The 16276-nt window shown below is 46.7% G+C and overlaps 1 pseudogene; it reads right to left on the reverse strand.

Annotated features, from left to right (window-relative positions):
* Window positions 1-124: 124 nt before the first annotated feature.
* On the reverse strand, window positions 125-12879 carry LOC121836980 (annotated as a pseudogene).
* Window positions 12880-16276: the final 3397 nt, after the last annotated feature.

Here is a 16276-nt window from a genome sequence, read left to right on the forward strand (position 1 = left end):
GATTATAAAATATCGCCCTTTATTATTGTTTTGTGGATAAATGGGAGGGAGCGAACAAGCTTGTAAAGTAATATCCTATTACGCTAGGCTGATTCACAAGATACGCAGTTGGGTACCCCCAATTTCAGTGCTTATGAAAATCTATAAAACTCCTATTTTGGAGGCGGAGGAACACTTTGCACTTTGTGCAGCTAATCCTGGAGTTCCCGAAGCATCCTTAGCTCTGCCCTTCATTTGAGATTGAAGTGCGACGTGCTTTGGGAAGTGGTATGTCCGGTTAAGTTTGGCCGGACAGACCACTGGTGGCAAAGGCGAAATGAGTTGTCGCTTGGGCGTCGTAAAGCTCGACGAATCTTTCTAGCTGCCTTCAACATCAGAGGCATCCCCTTGCTTTCGTCGCTTAGGAACCTGTCGCTTTTCGCTTCCATTCGCCTAGTGAGGCGATGGCAGTTTTGCAGAAAGAATAAGCGATTCTGCAATTTGGATCTTGAAATTTAGAAAGTCAAGGACTTTCTTTGGCGCGCGCCATGCTGAGTGCAGTGTTGCTAGTATTCAACTCACCCAATGCACATAGAAAGATCAAGGAAGCGTGCATATACCCTGACTGTCCACTTCTTTGTCCAAATTTTAGTATGGTATTAGTACATGGAGTGGTCGTTCACTACAGCACCGTCCACGTTCATGTTGTATGCCCTGACTGCTGTAGGCTGTGGTACGTCAATGTTATCTTTCTGTTCTTTGGATCACCACTTACTCTGAAGACATCCCGTTTGATGTCGAGAGAACGAGCACTAATTTCTTGTCCTCCAACTTCGTCACACACACCTTGTCGTCACTTTGAACTACACATGATGAATCACCTCTTTCAGTGTGTTTGTTCTCCGGAAGTTTCTGCGTGCGTCGCTCCCCCTGTTCGTGCGCTCAGAACCGTTCCTGCAAGGTGAGCATTTCCGGATCTCAGAAGCTCGGCCAGTTTCAGCCTAGCATAGTACGTTTTGGTGAATATTTGAACTGTCTGACTTGTTGGGACAGTATCAAAAGGGAGCTTGCGCCACGGCTCCTCCAACTCCAAGTTCATTGCGGCGATTGAGCTGGCAGGGTCGCTTTCTCAGTATCAATCTTGAAATCAAGCACAAGGCCTTGCGTCGTCGCAGGGTCAAAGTTATTCAGACCAACTGGGTTTCGCGTTGATGGAAGATACTGCCGGGGTGGGTGCCGTCCAGCGAATGGTATAATTTGTTCATCCATACACAAGGTTTGTGGGCGTGGTATTTGTACACAGGTCGAACGAAACGAATCGAGAACTGGCTGAACGTGCAACAACTTGTTGTGTTTTTCGTTATCTGTGAGCGTCTGAAGATCAACAAAGTGAGAAACGTTTTCTGAGTTCGAAAAACGAAAAACCTGTCTCTCGTCACGTGACTACTGATCAGCGGCAACGAGAGTGACAGGGACCAATACATCCGCGGCGCTAAGGGTAGGCCCATCAAGCTCACGAACAAGTGGATCCCAGCCAAAGTCCGCATTTCTCCTCCGTTTGTCGCGACTGAGCGGTGATCGCGTGTTTGCACTAAATTAAGATTTGTCTGGTCAGCACAAAGTTTCCAAAACTGTTTGGGGAAGTACTTGAAAAAGTACGACTACGAGTTCTCCAATGCTTCGCGTCTTTCCCCAGTGCATCGACTTCAAGATATGTCACCGTCGCAAAACTAACAAAACAGAAAAGAAAAATCAAGAACCTGACAACGTTAAAATAGAAAATATTTTTTGGAAAAGCTTCCTAGTAGTTGGATTCAGGGTCGTCTGTATCCTCCATATATCAGATATTGTGGGGTCTACATCGTCATATAAGTCGGATGTCACTTTGTTGGCGAGCTGAGCAATCTCGTCGTCTGACGATTATTTCTTTGAAATGTGAAACCTACACAGATCGGCAGACAGCAGCGTGCATTGCATGTCATGGGCGAGCAGGCATATTTATTTATTTACTTTTTTTTTATTTATGTTTATTTATTTACTGATACTGCTCGGCTCGTCGAGGCTCTAGGAGAACGTTGCCCTTGCAAATTTAAGCGGCGTTGGAACCGTAAAGCCGGCGTCACACTACTCATACACCATACAAAAGACAGTCTGGTAACATGAGGCACCACGATATCCGTCGTTCGAATGCCGCGTGCCAAGTCTCTTTCTTAAACTTATTGCCATCTGGCATTCGAAGCACGAATCTCGCATGCTGCGACTTCCAAGCGTGCTTTTTAGCGTGCCAGAAGACGTACAGTGTCCATGTTACCCAACGGTAACGCTCTGCTTATAAAACACCTATAGTGACCGGAAATACCCGATTAGGAACCTCTTGAAGAAGTTGCCCAATTGAAACCAAATTAGTTTTTGTAGTAGTCTTTAAAATATTCCTCTCTCAGAGAATCACTCTGTCCCTACATTTACTTATACAAGTTCGTGTTATTTAGAGTTAATACGATAAAAACAAAAATTCACGCCGCTCAGTACCCGGGAAGCCGCTACTTTCCAATGCACGTGTTGTGAGCACAGTCAGACGGCTGGTGCCATTTCTTGGAAGAGATAGAAACCAAACCTTACCTAATTGGGTACTCTCGGTTTTGTTGCTGAAACTTGTATGTCAACCTTGTTTTACAAGTTTAAACAGAAGTACCTAAATGAACTCTTGAGGTATGAGGAGAAGGTTAAAACGGCTTACAGTCTCTAACAAATTTCTGCAGCAATGGATCCAAAGGTGGCGGTCGTTCTGTGATCAAGAAATGTAAGTAAAAATGACACGATGTGCTCTTCGAGCGTGGGCTAGACACATAGAGTTAATATAATGTACGCAAGAGGTCCGACTGTGCGGTTTTAAATTGAAGCAGACGGGAATCAATCTGAAATTGACTTCCAGGGTAATGCATTTATATGGTAGAAAGTTAATATGTTTTCTCCTTGCGCTTGACTGCAAATATTATGAATAATTCGTGCTTACAAATAGCTTGGCACATTTCTCAGTCACGTAGACGAAAATATTCGTCAGTTGCGGCGTATTTCTTCCAAATTCATGGCATTAAAAATGTGAGAACATGCAATTCATACGTGCATTTATATACACTGTCCGACACTGTTAGAACGAACACAGCATCGGCGCTTTTCTGCAGGGAGGTTGGCGTGACAAAGCGCTAAAGAGCATCATGAAAATCGAGACAGACGTCAAGAACTACGCTCTTACACTGGATCAGTACCTACCTGTGACGTGAGCAAGGTGAGTTGAAAGCCTAGTAATTAATTCGACTTGCCATAACGTTAGTTTTATTCACTCTGCTTTTCAGGTATGAATGCAAAAGTAAGTTTGTTCTGGCGTTCAAAACTCATATCTGCATCGAAGACAGGCGCCGAAAAAACACAAGGACAGGAAGATACGTAAACACTAGTGCACTCGCAACTAACGCTTATTAAAAAAAAAAAAAATCCCTTATATAGCCGTGAAAAAACCCTTGTTCACGACTAGGCATGGTGTAGACTCGTTTTTAGAAAATCAAATTCTTTTGTCAATAAGGTTATAGAATTGTCACTTGTGCACATCTTGCCCTTTGCTCTGATTTCAAACGCCTCGTGGAGCTCCCTGGATATTTTATTTGGGTATCTGGCCAGAAATTTTGTGTCTTTAAATGACGGCGAGCAATGGCAGCAGTTGCAGTGTGTTGCCAGATGTCCAGATGGGGTTGCTCGTGTGGCCGCGTCATGTTCACGTGCGCGATCGTTGGAGCATCGGCCGGTCTGACCGATATATACATACCCGCTTGACATTGGAATTTCGTAAACAACTCCCGTTGTGCACTCTGTGTATTTCTTGCGGTGTTTAGTTTTGAATTTATCGGCGGCATCAGTGGAAAAATTGATTTCGCTGCACAGTCTTAACAACTTATTAGCTGCCGAAAAAAACAAAAAAACCCGGTACGTCGTACCGGTCGCAGACCGGCGAAATCCGTGGCTACGAGCACTGAAATGTCCGTTTCGTAGGTGATCATCTGGCTTCACGGTGACACGGCGCTGCGGTGGGCAAGGCGTCCTTAACAACTCGGGAACAAGCCTCCGATCGATATCGTCACCTATCTGCACCGTCATCAGCGGACCACGGCGCGTGCCGATTCCATCTACCGCCCACGTGACCAGCCTCATCGGAGCCCTTTGCCTACTTAAGACCCTGTCGCTGTGCGACACGCTGCAGACCGGCGAAATGCGTGGCTACGAGCACTGAAATGTCCGTTTCGTAGGTAAGCCCTACTATCCTTCATTTTTTTTTTTTGCGACTTCCGCGGTTCATTTCGCCGGTCTGCCTGTGTTTAGTTTGCCTGTGTTTAGTTTGAAATGGGTGAACAAGGAGATTGCCTGTCCTGTCTGAAACCAGTCGCATCGGACGCCCTCTCCTTAAAGTGTTTTGAATGTTACAACGTGTATCATGTGGGTAAATGTTCCGGTGTGACAAAGAATGCCTTGAAGGCCATGAGTCCAGAGGATCGGACGGAATGGCAGTGTCAGACTTGTAAAATCCACACACAGCGACAGTCTATACCCTCCCGGAAGCTCTGGACAGTCATCGGGTGGGCTGGCACATGATCTTAGATTCGAGAGGCTACTAAAGCAAAACGAATCGATCAATCAAAAGTTGACTGCCGTTCTTAATCGAATAAATGCTATGGAAAAATCGCTAGAGTCGCAGACTGGGAAAAGTGACGCGCTGATGTACAAACTAGAAAACCAGAGAAAGACTATTGATGGGATTGAAGCAGCTATGGATGCACAGTCAGCATGGCAAGATGAGCTCATTGCTAAACTAGAAAGCCAAAATGCAGCAATAAGTGACTTAAAGCACAAAGTTAGTGAGCTGGAAGGAGCGATAGCTAAAAGAGACGTTGAAATCTGTCAGCTCAAAGTAGCGGTTGATAACGCTGAACAGTATTCTAGACGTCAAAACATCGAAATTCACGGAGTAAGCCAGCAGCCCAACGAAAACCTCCTAGATATACTTAACCACATTTCTTCCAAACTGGTACTCCCTAAGCTAACCTTACAAGACGTTGAGGCAGCCCACAGGCTGAAAACAAAAGAAGGCAAAACTGCACCTATTCTGGTAAGGTTCAGAGACAGGAATACAAGGGATAGCTGGGCAAAAAAGCGATCTACCCTTCGTAATGAAAGAATCTACATCAATGAAAACTTGACTCGAACACTAAAGAATTTACTGTGGGAAACAAAGAGATACGCCAAAGACAAGGGTTACACGTTTACGTGGATCAGGAACGGGAAAAGTTTTGTTCGGCGAAAGGAGGGATCCGCTGTCATTCATATTGAAAGTGAACGGGACTTAGTGAAAATTAGGTAATAATGGAGTCCTCATTTGAATCTTTCAGACTTTGGGACACTCACGTAACTGAGTTGATGCAAATAGAAGGTTGCAAGGATCACAGGCTAAGCTTAGTGCATTTAAACGTAAGAAGCATTCATAAGCACTGGGATCAGTTGATGATGCTTATGACTAACCGATTGCAAACCCTTGACATACTTATCTTGAGCGAGGTAAATACAGATGAGTCAGCGTGCACATCGTTTACTTTACCGGGTTTCCACTCCCACTGTTTGTGCCGAAAGGGGAGAAGGGGTGGTGGCTTAATCATGTTTGTAAGCGATGCATGGTGTTCAGATAATTTAGATGTCTCATTCCAGCATGCAGAAACACTAGTTGTCAGGATATATAAAATTAATATATCCTACGTGATATTTGCCCTATATAGGCCACCAAGTTCCAATGTGCAACTATTCTGCGACGAATTTTCTGAAGGACTTAAGAAATATGATAATAACGAGCACCTAGTTATTGCGGGCGATTTTAATATTGACGTTTTAGATGAGGCAAGGCCGGGAGTCTCACGCTACCTGGACACTCTTGCCTCCTTTGGTTTAGAAAACACAATTAATAATTATACGCGGGAAGAATATTATGGAACGAAACTTACGAAGTCATGTATTGATCACATAATCATTCGAATTTCTAATTTACACTCACTCTCTGGTGTAATAAAACAAAAAGTAGCCGACCATTACATTACGGTTCTTTTAGTCCTAGGAGAAAACACAAGCGAAAATTCAACGCCGGATGAAGCCTATAGGACTATTTTAAACAGTAAGCTCATTGACAGCCTTATTCAGCAATTTGATTGGAAATCACTTTTAGACTACAATCACATCATTGCCTACGACACTGTGGTTGACAAATTTCAGGATATTTACGTGAAAGCTACGAAAAGGGTGAAGTTGAAAAGAAGAAAAGCAGAAAATATTTGGATAACCGATGAAATATTAGAGTTGTGCCACCAGAAAGAGAGACTCTGGAACAGATGCAAACAAAATCCAGCTGACAGCCTCCTCAAAAGAGAATTTCGCGAATTTAGAGATAGGGTTACAGCAAAAATACGTTTAGCAAAAAAGAAATATTGTATTAACCAGTTCAATGCGGCCAATAAGAACTCGAAGAAAACATGGGAACTTGTAAACCAGCTAACAGGTCGAAAAACGAGGAATAATATTGATGACACTATTCTGAAACACTTCCGTGGATCAAGTTCATGGGAGGGCCTATCGGAATCCTTCAACAATACTTTCATTGACTCAGTAAAAAAACTGAAAAGTAACATACCCGTGGTATCATCAAAAGGTGTTACAACCCCAGTCACTTGCGCTAATTCAGCTTACCTTCCAGATATGACAGAGCATGACCTCATAATGATTATAAATTCTATGTCTTTGACAAAATCTCCCGGCATTGATAAGATAAGAATTCGAGATATACGCTATAATTTTAATAAACTAAAAGAAATCTTGCTTAAAATAATAAACGACGTTCTCCACACCGGTGGTATCCCCAAAAAGCTTAAGGTATCTATTATAAGGCCTCTGTATAAAAAGGGAAAGCAACAAGACCTTGGAAGTTATCGGCCTATATCTATCCTGCCTGTGCTGATGCACATAATTGAAAAATGGGTTCATATGGCTATGAGCAGTTTCTGTGAAAAATTTTCTTTACTAAGCAAAACTCAATACGGTTTCCGTCAGCAAAGGAGTACACTAATATTGCTTGAGGACTTCTCTGACTACATTCATGATGCCATAGATAATAACAAAACCGCGTTAGCCCTATTCATTGACCTATCAAAGGCTTTCGACACCATTGACCATTCTTTACTTTTACAAAAACTAGAAAAACTAGGGTTTAGAGGTCCGTTTTCTAAGTTTTTCGAGAGTTATTTCACGGATAGATTTCAAATGGTAAAAATTATGAACCACGTACGTGAGTAATAAAATTTCAGTCGATTGTGGAGTACCGCAGGGTAGTACATTGGGACCCATGTTATATAATGTTTACACCAACGATCTCGGTTGCTTGCCTTTTGCTTCGGAAATTTTCCAATATGCAGACGATACAGTGTTATTGCTACCATCTGATAACTATGAAAACTCAGTTTCTCTACTTCAAAAAGACGTTGATACATTATTGCTTTGGTTTGCTGTTAACATGATTTCTGTGAATGTTCCTAAGACTAAGCTTGTCTGTTTCCGTAATCCGCATAAACGTGTTCAGTTGTCTCCATGTATTCTCCTTCATACAGCTCATTGTCATAATTGCAACTGTTTGCCTCTGCCGTATAGCAGGTCTGTTAAATACCTAGGCATCTATTTCGACGAGCACATGTTGAGGAATGAACAAATAGATTACATAATAAAACGTTTGCGTGTAATATCTGCCAACATGTATAAATTAAAATTTGTCAGCTCTTTAAGAATAAGATTGTTAGTTTTCAGATCACTAGTAGAATCGACGTTGCGTTACGGTATCACTGTATATGGTCATTGTTCTCGTTCTAAAATGACTGCGATAGATCGGGTATTAAAACAGATTGTGAACCATATCACCTATGGAACTGGGTACGAAACATTAGAAATGGAGGAAAAGGTGGCAAAGCTGGGTATTTTATTTTTTGAAAAATTTCATATCTTTGCTACAATCACGCAAAACTTTTTTAATAAGACTTTTAAGAATAAAGTGGCCAAAACCAGAGTCTTAAGACATACAGAAAGATATGTTGTCCCGAAAGTATACACCCACTACGGAAAAAGAACAAGAAATCATTATATTCCAACATTATTTAATAGACTTCCTCAATTTTTAATAGCTATGACATCCTTAAAAAAAATAAAATTCAAACTTAAAACCTGGTGTCATTCTTTAATGAATTAATTGTAATATGTCTAACTGCATAACTTCTAAGTGCCTTTTTTCTGTTGTGCAATTTGATTCCGATTTCCTCATGTCGATGCGTTCCGTCGTTTGCCTGGCCCCACACACAAGCACACCCCTGCTTTTGTGGGCCAGATCACTGTTTTTGTATATATTTCCTGTGAATAAATATTACTATTACTATTACTATTACTATTTTAAGGTTGTGTGTTATGGAGTGCACGTACGGAATTACAACTGGTCTAACTGTGTTTTTTTTTGTTTTGTTTTTTTCACGAGGTTGCCCTTGTATAACTTTTATCTTCACGATTAGGCTTTCCGCCACCTCCACCAGAAGACTCGGAGGGAAACCAGCCCTCTGCAGACGCGCTGCCTGTTTCTTGAAGCTTTCTTGCGCAGTGTGCACACGTGATTTTTTAATGGACGCCTCAAGAAACATTGAAGCAATCCCTCGTTTGACTACCTTAGAATGGGCTAAGCTGTATGGGAGAATACCCTTCTTGGAGCGCGACTGGTACGTAAAATAAAAATAAGAAGAAGAAGAAACCCAAGAGAAAACCATTTTTAGCGTTTTAATAAAACGCTAATTGTGGTGCATTATTTTTCACGCTTTATTAGCGCTGTTGAGTAGATATTGAAAGATTCGTATGCAGTGTTTCCATGTTTACAAACTCACAGCCCAGACTGCTATGATTTTTCGTCTTTTTCAAGAAGTAAGCAAAGCACCCGTCATACGCACGAACGCTGGGGATCGCAGTCGAGGAGGGTTCTTAGCACATGCTTGCGTGCATCTCTGTTCCTGGAGGGTGCGTCCAGCCTTCGAGCTGGACGATATCGAGTGCCCGGTGGCGAGATCGTATTGCTACCAAATCCGGGCAGGACTAGGCAAGGTGGGCGATGGTGGCCCGGGATCCGAGTTTGCAGCGCTAGCACAAGCCCGAGGACATGATTTGGCTCTATGTGACAATTCGTGCATGGATCGACCGTTGTGGCTGTTCTGATGTGCAGAAGGAGGACTCTCGCTTGACCACCCAACCCCGACGGTAGAGGGTCAGGGTCCTCGGGCAGCAGTTCCTCGAGCCGAATGCGACATCCGTTTCTGATGAGAGTGCGGTGCCCGTCCGACGTCCAGTTCCGCGTGATCGTTGAGGGTGGTGGACTGGCGATTGCATGTACAGAGGCAAGGCGCGCGTTCACGCCGCTCTGCGTATCAGTGTTCTGATTGATGTGAGAGACTAGTCTCCTCGTCCGAAAGGAAGAGTAGGGCAAGGGCGATTTGAGTATCCTCTTAATTTCCAGAAATTCCGGCGTGGCCAGGACCCCTTCGATCGTGACGTGAACTCCCTGGCCGCGAAGTTGCGATGCGAGGGTCTTAATTTTTCGGGCCAGCTTGGAGAGCTGGCTCTAGCCTTGCATTCTTTGATTGCTTCCTGTGAATCTGAAAAGATGCGGAGGTTCGCACGGAGGGCAGAGGAGGAGGAGGACAGAGCTTCCTGAGCTGATGCTAAAGCCAGGCGAATGGCGTGGAGTTCTTTCTTGATCAAGGAAGGGGGGGGGGGGGGGGGGGGCTGACGTCGTGGTATGACGTGTTGCTCATACGGGAGAACGCCGGAATCGTCTTCCTTGGTTGCGGGCCTTCGAGACAGACGACGTCAGTATATACGGCAGCAAAGAAGGAGAGATCCCAGCTGCTGACTGTCTTTATGTGCGCCCGACCTTGACGAGCGAGCTGTTGAGCATCGCCCTTTCGGGGCTTTGGGCGAGTGGTGGATTTGTCAGCCAAATCTTTCCATGGTGTGATTGTGGCTGGATAGTGCAGAAGTTTGGTGGTCGTCTTGCTGAAAAGGAACAAAATGTTTCGGCGCCTAGGGGGTGAGTTGTAGTTGCTTTTTGTGAGCGCTCATCGTAGTCTGGACGATATCCCGAAGGGCGTTGATTCCAGACGTTGCTCTCAGAGTGTTGAGAGGGCTGAAGTGTGGAAGTCCGGTGATTACGCGCCGAGCACGGTTGTCGAGCGTATCTAATTTGGTCCAATGTGCCGTAGAGAGCCAAAAATGCCGTGCTCCATAGCAAACTCGCCGCACCACGAGTGCTTTGTACAGTCGTTTGGTGATGATGTTGGAAGCACCCCCTCCAGAGCTACGAATTCGGGGGATGGCGTTGAGGGACTTATTAGAATTTTCTATCGTTTCCTCGACCCAGGAATCGGCAGCAGCCCTCTCGTATTTCCATGCCGAGCACTCGCACAGAAGGGACTAATGCGTCGTCCGGCCAAGACGAGATGAAGTCGCTCCGCTATTTGAGCATCACGGTATACTTTTTGACGCGACACAAACGTAAGTGGCCTCCTCGGGGGAGGCACGAAGTCCCACCCGGAAGAGATGTGCCTCGACGACGTCCAGTGCTTGTTGTAGTACCTTCTCCTATTCTAAACCGCAGGTGTGATGAGCCCAGATCGTCAGGTCGTCGATGTCGGGAATCTCGGCTAAGGCGTCCGGCAGGGCGGCCATCACGACATTAAAAAGTGTCGGGGATAGAACTGATCCTTGAGGCACTCCTATCCGATTCGGTCTGGATTTGTTTTTTTCTGCTTCTCGGCCAGTGGCTAATGAGAACGTGCGGTTGGCCAAAAAGGCTACGAATAAAATTGAGTGCGCGGGCAGAGATGCCGAGACCGGCGGCGGCTGTTGTAATGGAGGAATGCGGGACGGAGTCGAAAGCTCGATTGACATCTGCGGCGACGAAGGGGCCGGCGTGATTTTGCCGGCGACCTTTGGTGTGGATGATATGGTGGGAAATGAGAGCCATACTTCCTGCGTACCTAGGCCGGTCCGAAAGTCGGTCTGTATAGAATGAAATGCGTTACTGTTTTCGAGGTACCAATCTAGTCTGGCGAGAACCTTCGCTCCATGGTTTTGCACACGCAGGACGTGAGCGAGATGGGGCGGAATTCTTTAATGGTGTTGCGGGCCTTGTTCCCCTTTGAGATAGACACGACGATCGAGTTCTGCCATGCTTGGGGGAGCTCTCCAGATACCCAGATTACGTTAGTCCAGTCAAGGAGCTGCAAGCGGGTCTCATCAGGGAAGTTCTAAAGCATGGCAGGGGTGACGTTGTCCGCCCCGGTTCCGGATAGCATCTTGCTTTTGCGGATTGCCCAATTCAATTCCCCAAAGAAAAACGGCCAATCTATACCGTGGTTGGGCACAACGATTTCGGGAGAGTAGACGGGGTCTTTCAATACGAGCTGAGTGGCTGGCTGTGGGAAGAACTCGTCTCCGAACAGATTAGCAAGTGGTCCCGTCAGGCTCAGCTGAAGGGGGGCGAGAGTATGGGTTGCCGTCTTGCTCTTCTTTTTTTCCCATGAAAGCTAAACTAGCAGCCCAAAGCCGCTTATTTGACGTTCTCTCGGAGAGCGACGAGCTGTAATCAATCCATATGGTTCCGGGCGTACGGCGCCACAATCCATGTGGCGCCGTACGCCCGGAAGACTTGGGCAGGGACTTGCTGGGAGTTGAGGGGAAAATGGGTAACTTGCTCCACGGCCTCCGCCACGCTCTTGCAGTCCGTCCAGAACAATAGGATGTTACTCCCCTCGATCAGGTGTACCATGAAGTCCTTTGAGATTGGAGTGAGTTGCATTTGGAGCATATTTGTAAGATTGGTTTGATAGATGTTTGGGAGCGCGTAAGACTGTTTTGTACTCAAACTCCCAACGCTTCGGTTGCTTTGCTCTCGACGGCAGGTTGCCACCGGTGTTGAGATAGACGGGGGAACGACAGGTTCCTTTCGCCTTCTTTTCTTTTTGTACGTGGCCATGTGCCAGTCTTCGTTGTTTGTGTCTGGGTCGAGTAGCACTGGATGGGCGTCATCTGGTGTGAAGTTGGCTGTGGAAGTATGCCTCCACAGAGGTTTCAAGCACCGTTGCCTGGACGAGCGGCAGATTTCTTGTCGTTTCGTCATGCCCGCCACAGCGGGTGGTCACTCTCTGAGTCTTGCGTCTTTTGTTTAACGATTGTTCCGTGAAACAGTTCGGACGGACATGAATGTCAAATCGTTCTCCAATAGCAGATTGGAGGGCCTGGCGTTGTAGATGTTGAGGTAGATCCGCGAGGGCGTTACGCACGAGCTGCGTGGTTTTATTTAGTTGTTCTGTGGAGGGAAGAGAACCGCCTCCAAACTAGATGTTGCCCACCTGAAAGCCCGGTGGGTCAGTGAAGTTTAAAGTAATTATTTCGGGCTGCTTGCTGGGTAGAGCCAGAGTCGCCACGGTGGAGACTATGGTTGTGAGGTGAGCCTGGGTAGTCTTCATGTCCTCCGTTGAGGGAACGGAACCCGATTTGTTGTTCGGATGTAGCCTTCCGAAAGAAGTCTAGCGGAGCGCTGCGAGGACACGACCTTAACGTCTTCCTCAGCGAACCATCCACGCAACTCGTTTGTTCCGGAAGAATTCTGCGCCATCTATAAGGCAAATGCTACAAAAAGGATGCCAGAAAAATGCATGATTAGACCTACCTCAAAGCCTTCTTAGTAAACCAGTTGCATTTTTTTTTCTTGTTTTGCGGTTGTTGGTGCACTTGCATTATTTACGTAAATAAGCTTGTCGAACTGAGCGCAAGTTCGTCTGCTTCTAGCGCAGAGGTTGCTGTGACGTCAGAACGCCGAGCTCTGATCGGCTCCGATTGGAAGGATAGGCGATAGACCTCAAGGCGGCTGACATTGAAGTCTACCCTCTATTCTTCCAATCGGAGCCGATTGGAACGATAGGGGATTTTGTTCACGCTGTTTGTTTTGTGACTGGTTATTGGGGGGCTCTCATCGGCGAGTGACGCAATCTGATTGGCTGCGACTTTTCGCATCTATACTTGGTTTCAGATGAAGTCCAAACGAAGCCGACGCTACGAGCTGGTGGGACCAATCAGTGCCAACAACGAACCATCATGGCGTTCGTCATGCTTCTGTGTGTGTTCTATTATCGCTGAACCAATCATGAAAAAAATGGCCTAGTGACTAACGCTTTTGACGCTCCTTGATTGGTGAAACTACCTCGTTGCGTATAACCACAAAAAAAAAAAAAAGTTTCAATGCGGAGCGCAAGTTCGTCTGCTCCTTGCACAGGGGTTGCGATGATGTCAGAGCGGTAAATTCTTATTGACTGATATAAAAAAAAGATAGTGGGTAGACCTTGAGGCATTTAGCTTTAAGATCTACCCACTATTCTTCCAATCAATGCTAATCAGAACTCGGTGTTGTTTTGACGTCACCGCAACACCTGCGCAAGAAGCAGACGACTTGCTCTCCACAGGCAGCTTAATTTTCACAGAAAGATTGCCCGTTCACCCACGTCTGAGCGAAATTTCAGGTGTTTTGTGATGCGATGGTGTCCTTTCTTCATTCCTGTGGACTCAAAGCGCTGGATTTTCATATTTTGTTTTGAGTCTGGCCTCGCGTTGTTTTATTTTTTCGTAACCGTGTTGCCGGTCATTGTGAAATGGAATAACAACCAATACGCAGAAAGCATCAACACGCATCGAGACAAGTTGACGTTTTGGCAAGCAGCGAAAACATTTAATTCACCAGTTTTCTCGCATAACTCCTGATTTGAGGCCAACCTCTCCCCATGTTCGTTACAACTACACGCTACACGTTCTTTGTAAAAACACACCTGTAGTTCCTGAATAACTATTTTAATTTCTCGCTGCTTCCCTCAGATGGCACGCGTGGTTACCTTTGCCAAGACAGTGGCTAATAATCTTAAAAAACAAATAGAAGACGTTTACAAATCTCTGTAATGCGAAATTAGAGCGCAGCTTTTGAGAAGGAAAAGGGGAGGGTACGAAAGAGAGGGTATGGCCCACCCCCCGCAGTTTCCCTGCTAAATTTAGCTGCAAAATTGACATCACGTGACCTCAACACCAATTCAGTTTTCCCACTGAATTTAGCGGGGAAAATTACGTCGCATGACTTCGTGTCACGTCACCCATGAACAAATTTAGTTCCTCTGCTAGATACAGCGGAAAAAATGACGTCACGTGACCTCAACACCAATTAAAATTCCCTCCACATTTAGCGGGGCTGTTACGCCAACGGCGACGGCGACGCTGCTAACGCGAAAAAGGGCGCCCTAAAAAAATGATATCTATTAAAAGTCCGAAAATAAAATAATACAATCACTTAAAACGCAGCATTATAACTGCGGCTGTCGACATTCACCCAAATTGCGAGCCAATAGTTGGTGACAGGTCAAGAAGGAAGTGGAAGCTCCTCCCACCTCTTTCCAGTTTAACAGAGCGAATGCTGGAGAGGAGGCGACCTCCTCTCCAGCGTTTGCTCTGCTAAACTGGAAAGGGGTGGGAGGAACTTCCACTTCCTTCTTGACCTGTCACCAACTATTGGGCAGGAGATCGAACTATAGGGGGCGCTCTGACCCGTTTGTTTTCCCCACGCTCGGTGTTTACTGAACATAAGGCCTGTGCACATGCCGACAGGCCTTATGGGCATGTCCATGTCATCTTCTACGATAGAGGCGAGCTTGACCCACTTCGACTTTTGTGCTGAGCTGGGACCGTGCATGCTGCATTGTTCATGCAGGCCGTAGTGGAAACAAAGGAGCCTCTCTTCCCCCTCACCGGAAAACACGAACTCCAACCAAACGCTGACGCCGCGTTTGGTTATGTCGGCCGAGCACTGAGTCATTGTATTTGTTGTCCCCATCCGTGTAGTTCTAAAGTTGACCGCTTAGGGCGTCACGGTCTGTCCTCCTCCCCAATAGGGTATGTAGGTTTGTTTCGTGCTGCGCACCGACCCGACGCGTTTCGAGTCCCGTCAATCAGTTGCTCCGCGTCCTCTTTTCTGGACCCAAGTCAGCCACGGCAAATGCAGGTTGAGCGCGCTTTCTCTAATGCTCCAGGCAAATCTACACGTACTTCGTTCAAGCAGTCGGCGTCGAGCATTAGCCAGGACAGGCTCATCCCGCAGAGCCCTGCACCCTTTCCTCTCTAGCAGAGCGAATGCTGGAGAGCAGGCGACGAGGAACTCGCCTCGTCTCCAGCGCTCGCTCTTCTAAAGTGGAAAGAGTGAAGGGCCCTACGGGTTTTTTTTTTCACGTCGCACACAAGCGGCCGGTGTGTGCACAGCTTAGCAGCAAGTGCGGCGTCATAACTCGTGTTCTCAGTGATTGGACAACGAGTCCGTGCAGACCCGTTTACGTAGCACTCGTCTCCAATCTGTGCCTCGCGCTGGCCGCTCGTAGATGACGTAACCAACCCCGGCGCTACGGCCCTGTTACGTACGTGTATATTGGTACAACAATGCAGCGAACTGCGCCTTTGCACGGCCGCCTCCTCCCACGGTGGCCTTTCCGGTGAGCGTGCAACAACTCACGTAGGCCCCGAGAAGGAAGCCAGCGGGGGCGAGGGAAACGGGGTCAGGCCTCAGGTGGAGGAGCTATTTCGGGCGAGCGGGAAGCGTGAATCGGGGGCTATCTTTGGAAGGCGCGCCCGCTGACGTCAGAGGTCCCGGGGCCGCCGCCAGCTCCGCTGCGCCGCCGCCAGGACACCAGTTCACGGCCCCGTGGCATTTCCCCAAAACCGGCCGCGGGTCATTGCCTTCTCCCGCGCGCTCGCGGGTGCGCTTGCGCTTCCGGGACCGGGAAATTTTTGGGCCGGCTGCGCGCCCCGAGCGAAACAAAGTGCGGCTGGCGTATCGTAAAAGGGCTGGCTGCAGTGGCCATCTTCCCTACCTGTTTTCCTCGCACTGTGTGTAGTATTTTCCGGATCGCGGACTATGCACCCATGCACTGTGTACAGACGAGCCCGGTTTGCCCATGCCGGGTCTGGGCACTGCAAGTGGGCAGGAACCAGATTGCGCATTATGTCTATTGTCTATCTATTGCGAATCGAGGCTCGTTTTACTGGGGTCAAGTGGCACCACTGGCAGCCATTGCTAGACACCAGAAAATGCTATGAATCCTGTGAGACA

This window comes from Ixodes scapularis, unplaced genomic scaffold (assembly GCF_016920785.2).
Source record: "Ixodes scapularis isolate PalLabHiFi unplaced genomic scaffold, ASM1692078v2 PGA_scaffold32__2_contigs__length_656809, whole genome shotgun sequence".
In the NCBI taxonomy this organism is placed as follows: Eukaryota; Metazoa; Arthropoda; class Arachnida; order Ixodida; family Ixodidae; genus Ixodes; species Ixodes scapularis.